The sequence below is a fragment of the Talpa occidentalis genome, unplaced genomic scaffold (assembly GCF_014898055.3).
Source record: "Talpa occidentalis isolate TD23 unplaced genomic scaffold, MPIMG_talOcc4v2.1 talOcc4.15, whole genome shotgun sequence".
NCBI lineage: Eukaryota > Metazoa > Chordata > Mammalia > Eulipotyphla > Talpidae > Talpa > Talpa occidentalis.
In genome coordinates this window covers 28,812,259-28,818,635 of record NW_023601543.1, presented here as the reverse complement: position 1 = coordinate 28,818,635, position 6,377 = coordinate 28,812,259, and positions in this window count along the sequence as shown.

The window sequence follows — 6,377 nt, the reverse complement described above, 5'->3', positions numbered from 1 at the left end:
CTTTGCCTCCTTTGATGAAGCTCCTGTTTCCTGGGTCTCGAATATTCCTTCTGGAGCACTTGATCTAGTCATTTCCTGAAAAGGGGTGCATAGAAATTTTCTAAGACCTTGCATGTCTAAAATTTTACTTTTCCTGACCTAAGTCTTGATTAGCAGTTTTGCTGGATATAAAATTCTTATTAAAAAGAAATTTCCAGGCCTCCCTGGTGATGCAAGGCGTTAAGCACAGCACCATGAAGCAATCTGCAGGCTCTGCAGCACGAGTGCAATCCCTGGCCGGCCAGGGAGCAACCCACCTGGCGCAGCAGACCTTTCCTGTCTCGCCTGCTGCTCCCCTCAGCAGTGTATTTCAATCAGTCTGCCTGTTCTGTTCCCCACTCTGTCTCTGGTGAATCCTCTCACCCCCCCTCCACATCTCTGGCCTGTACCCCAGCTCCTGTATGCATAAATAAATAAATCTTTTAAAAAAAAGAAATTTCCCCTTAGAGTATTGAAAAGAATTTATTTTCTAGTGATGGTAATAATGAGTCTCATTTTCCATTGTGGCTTTGAAAAGTCTGATGCCATTGTGATTCCTAATTCTTTATGTTACCTGTTCTCTCTCTCTCTCTCTCTCTCTCTCTCTCTCTCTGTGTGTGTGTGTGTGTGTGTGTGTGAGAGTGTGTGTGTGCTTGTGTGTGTCTCAAGTGTGTGTGTATCTTCTTTCTTTCATGTTAAAAACTTTCCTCTGTTGTCTACATTTTAGACTGGAAGTTCTTCTAAGGTTTACTGTGAAGTGTCAATATAGATGATAAGGCAGGAACCCAAAGTTTCATTGGTGAAGCTGCAATGATCAATACAAGCAATCCTTGTTTTGCTTGATATATGAACCAGTTTCAGTTATACCAGTCCCCTAACAGCACAGTTCCAATATCAGTTACCTAAGTATATTAACTGTGAGTAATTATATAAAGTACAAACTGTGTTGTTATTTCTTCAGCCCACAAATCACTATGTAAATACAGGACTGCATAATATCATGTCACCTCTTTCAAAGTCTTTTGGTGATTGTTCTCTGTGAATGTGTTATTCAGTGTACACACAAATGGCAAAGCATATAAATAGTTAAGCTGCCTCCTTGTGTCCCCATGATAAACCCACATGACGTTTTGCAAAAATGGATAATCAAAAGAGAGAATTGGCCAACAAAGATGAAAGTACAGTAAAAAAAAAAATTAAGTGAAAATGCTGGAAATGAAATTGAGTGTGATTTGAAAATGGCAGCAGGAAAGCATCCACAGGACATGTCCCAGTCCTGCATGAAGCTATGGTGCAGACAACACTGTACAAATTCAATTAATATAAAAAAGACAAAGTTGCATCAATGTTTTTTAGTTTAAATTGCACTGGGAAGATACTTCTAGTTTGAATTGAAAACTAGTAAAAAGAAATTCCCAGTCTCTTTGGCTCACATTCAGGTTAAAGTATTGTAGTTACTGCCAGTAAAGTCTGCTTTAATCATTTCAAAAGAAGACATGAATTTATTGTTAATCTGGCTGGTGAAGCTACTAGCATAGATGAGGATACTGCTATAAAATTTGCAGCCAAATTTCAAGGATTACTTAAGAGAGACGGTTACGATGATCATCACCATTTAATGTTGATGAGACAAGTCTTTTTTGAAAGGCAACTCCATGAATAACATATGACAAAAGATGGAGGATCATGAAATGGCTGTAAAGGAGAGATTCTATATATGCAATCAGAGAAATTTAGCAAAGGTGAACTTATCAACATAAACAAGAACAGTAATTGTGATCAAAGGATGGTGTCTCGGAGCAAGTGACACTGGCCAAAAAATTCACATTAAAGGATCTCTCAGAGATGTTTCACAAGATTCAAAGTGCAAAGGATAACGTGTTGAGAGTTGATCCAAACTTAGAAAAGAATATGACAATTCCCACCCCAAAACACAGAAAAGATGCTGGCTCAATTTTATAAATTATACTACAAAAAAGAAGGTAATCACTGATCAAACTAGTTCTTAGTAAATTTTGCCCAAAAAACCACACCAGCTTTTATTCTCAATGTTCCCAACATTTTAAACTGCAGTGTGCTAAATAATGGTCAGTTTTACTGTTTCATCATTTCACTATATACTCATACCTGACAATAAGAAAGAGTGCACATTTTGTGAAAAAAAATCTTTAAGGTCATAAAATAATTGTAATTTTTCCTAATGATTATGAAGATCACTGTGCATGATTGCAGCTTGCAGTGGTCATTTTTATAGTCAGCTTGCAGTGGTCATTTTTATAGTCCCACCCCACTGAGAAACAAAGACTGCCTTTATCTGTAGATCACATTCTGGGCTGCTCAGTTTCTCTGGAGAGCAATTTTCTAATCCTTTGCCTAGTGGCCATATATATAGCTACTAACATGCTTAGAGCTAAGTGGCACAAGAGTCATGGGAGTCTCGCGTTGAATAGGCAGATGTTTGCTTAACCCACTGTTTTCAAATGGTACTAAGCTCTGTGCATAATGTTCCCCAAACCAAACTCTCTCTGGTTCAGTTTCTCCACAGCCTAAATCTCCTGCCTCCTATCAGGATGAAGGAAAAGACTTGGAGATGTGACTTTTTTCAAAGATTTATTTATTTATGCATACAAGAACTGGGGTACAGGCCAGAGGTGTGGTGGATGAGAGAATTCACCAGAGGCAGAGTGGGGAACAGAACAGGTGGATCTACTGAAATACACTGCTGAGGGGAGCAGCGGGCGAGTCAGGAGGGGTCTGCTGCACCATGTGTGTAGCTCTCTGGCCGGGATCGAACTCATGCATGGAACTGGTGCTGCAGAGGCTGCGGATAGCTTCAAAGTGCTGTGCTTAACCCCTTGTGCCTCCAGGGAGGCACTGGAGGTGTAACACTTTCTGTATCACTCTTATACCAGTTTTTGTCAAACTTCCTCTTTATAGCTCCATTCATTTCCTGTTCCAACTTTACTCATTAACTAGTGCTTCCAAATGCTGAATGCCTCCGGGGTTCTGCAGGTGAATTGGCTGCTTTCTCATCAGCATTTCCTTTCATGGAGTTGGTATTCAGCCTTTCAGTTCTGCTAACTCCCCCACCTGCTTTCCAAGTATGTGTTCACATCCGTTATCCTTTGTGATTTCCTTTTCTGTTCTTTCTTCTCATAGGTTTCTACCCTTTTGAAAAATGTCTTTACTCCCAATGTGATAGGGGATTTAATGAAGGAATAAGTGTTTAATGTGCTGTTTAAGTGAAATGAGCTTTTATCATAAATGTAAAGTGATCCCAGTCTGGCCTATTGTGTAATTTCTTTGATAGTGTTTGGGTGTTTGGGTTATGGAATCAAGAAAGTGGATAATAGGGTTCATCCAGGGTTTTTCTAGGAAGATGTAGCAAAAACTCAGAGGGACAAGAGAGCTTGGGTCAGTGAGAAAATGTTGAACAGATGAATCATGTAATATGAGCTAAATATGAATGGAAGAAAAAGAGAGTTAATGGACTGAGCAAAGCTTAAAGGGTAAATAGACCAGAAGTGCCAATTGGGTCAAAAAGAGTCATAGTGGGAATAATTGAATAATCAAGAAGAGGAAGCTGTGGTCATACAGTAGGATGTCTGAATGACTGATTTTTGGAGATTGAACAGTCATGGGTGGCTGAGGTGGTATAGAGGACAAGATTATCTGAAAAAACTATTCAAGAATTGAGAATCCAGTTGAATGAGTTGTCCATACAGATGTTGAAGATCTACAAGATATTGAGCAAAGATCACCATACTTGAATTCTTTTAACAATTAGTGGCCCTTTTGGAGAATAACAACAGAGCAAGAAGAGAAGAGGAGAAGATAAATCTGCTTTAGGATTCAACTTCTATTGACAGAAACCCCCAAATAACCATGGTTTAAGCAATGTAGTTTATTTCTCTTAACGGTGTGTTAGTCTCATAGTGGTTGTATCCCGTGGTGTACTCCAGGATTCAGGCTATTTCCAGCGCAGTGTTTTGCCATTCGTTGTCTTCCATGGCCGAAGTTGGTGGCTCAGAGCTCCAACCATCACATCTTTTTTTTTTTTCTTATGTTTGTTTTTGTGTAGAAGAACTGGGGTGTAGGCCAGAGGTGTGGGGGGTGAGAGGATTCACCAGAGACTGAGTGGGGAGCAGAACAGGCAGATCGACTGAAATGCACTGCTGAGGGGAGCAGCGGGCGAGACAGGAGAGATCTGTTGTGCCATATGTGATTAGCTCCCCAGCAGGAGATGGAACTCAAGATGTAGCAGTGATAGTGCTGAGACTTAGCCCTAGGTCACCAGGGAGGTCCTCAACCATCACATCTTTGTTCTAGACAGCAGTATGAAGAAAAATTCAGAGAAGAAACTAAAGACATGTGAAACTTCATTAAAGAAGTTTTCTAGAAGCTGATACCAGTTAAGATTAAATCCCACTTGCCCCAACATTGCATACCACTGATTTATATCCATGACCACTTCTAACTAGAAAGAAAGCTAGGAAATAACAATACTTTTTTCTGAGATGTTATGTACCCAGTTAAAACTTCTTTTACTATGAAAGAACGATAGAATGGTTACGAGGAGACAACCAGAAGGTTCTGCTATTGCCCTGGAAAATCAGATATGAGAGAACTGGAATAAAGATGTATTGACTAGTGGGCCTCCCTCGTGGCGCAGCAGTTGAGCGCTGGGCTGCGAGGCTGCCCGCGGCCTCTGCGGCGCCAGTTCGATCCCCGGCTGCTCCCCGGCCACCAGAGGAGGGTCCCACATGGCTCGCAGACCTCTCCTGTTGCCCGCTGCTCCCCTCAGCAGTGTACTTCGGTCCTTCTGCCTGCTCTGCTCCCCGCTCTGGCTCTGGTGAATTCTCTCACCCGCCCGCGCTTCTGACTGTACCCAGTGCATGTATAAACAATCAAACAAATAAATAAATAAAACATGCCTCTTTAAATTAAAAAAAAAAAAGATGTATTTACTAGAGAGGAATAGTCCCACCAATATCAGATGTTCAAAAGCAATCTTAAATTATTTATGCTTCAATATTGCCTCAATTCCTTTGTAAAAATTTGAGTAAGTCCTTGGTATTTCTTAACAGAAAAGCAAGAATTTAGATATATGCTAAACTAAATAGCCCTTTAAAGTTACAGAGGTTTGTGAACTTTCAATATCTTAAATAATAATAAAGGCTATGTCATAAGCTAAAAGCTCCCCTAATTGTCCAGGGTCACACACCACTCAATGGTAGATTGAGGGTACTACCTCCAAATCTATGTGACCATAAAGCCCATGTTTTTAACCACTACCTTATATCATAACTAGAATATCCAGTTTCAGGGCCTTGAGAAAAGATCTCAGAGAGAGTAGGAAACAGAACAGGGGAGACTGGATGATAAAGGAGGAAGTCAGGACATAGAAAACACTAGGGAGTAGACAAGAAACTGTAAGTGCATAGACTAACAGACTAGTGATTTATTCATTCAAGGAGTCTGAGTGTCTATTACCATGTCTATGAAAGGCCTGGCACTCTCCAAGATATTGTAGGGATAGAGATGATCAATCTGAACATCTCCTTTTTGAATCTCTTTTATCTTCTCAGTCCCAGATTGAAGCACAAGGAACTCTCTTAGACAACGTTGGCCAGAGACATTTGTCCTACCTCCGTGCTGAGGACCAACTTCGGTCTTTTTTTTTTTAATACTTTTTAAAATTAATTTATTTATTTTGCATACAAGATCTGTGGTGTAGGACAGAAGTACAGGGAGTGAAAGGATTCACCAGAGACAGAGTGGGGAACAGAACAGGTGGATCTGAAATACACTGCTGAGGGGAGCAGTGGGCGAGACAGGAGAGGTCTGCTATGCCATGTGGGTCAGCTCCCTGGCCAGGTATTGAACTCAGGCTGATAGCGATGAGACTTAACCCTAGTCCATTAGGGAGGCCCCCCAGCTTGAGTCTTTTTCATTCTAAAAAACAGTCATCTGGTCTTCAAATAACTCAAGACTCCCGGCCAAGGGAGATCAGAGTCAAAAGGAAACCTCTCCGAAGGATTTTAACATCTTGTTAAACTGGGAATAATTTTAGGCCTTTTAGAAGCCTCCCTTTCCACCTGCTGATCACATAGACTGCACTGTAGGGCTCACACAGCTTTGGAAAAGGGTTTTCCAGAACAGAGTGTGCTTGAAAACTCTCATATCCAAGGAAGACATAAGAACCATTAAAACGCAAGTGCTGTTCTTCACTGCTTGCCCTGCTACACTGCTTTCTGAGCACCTATACTTCACCCCTTGCTGCCTTTACGCACATATTCATTAGTTTCTGCTGATGAAACCAATCAAGTTGGAATAGATGAATACAGACATGTGTATGC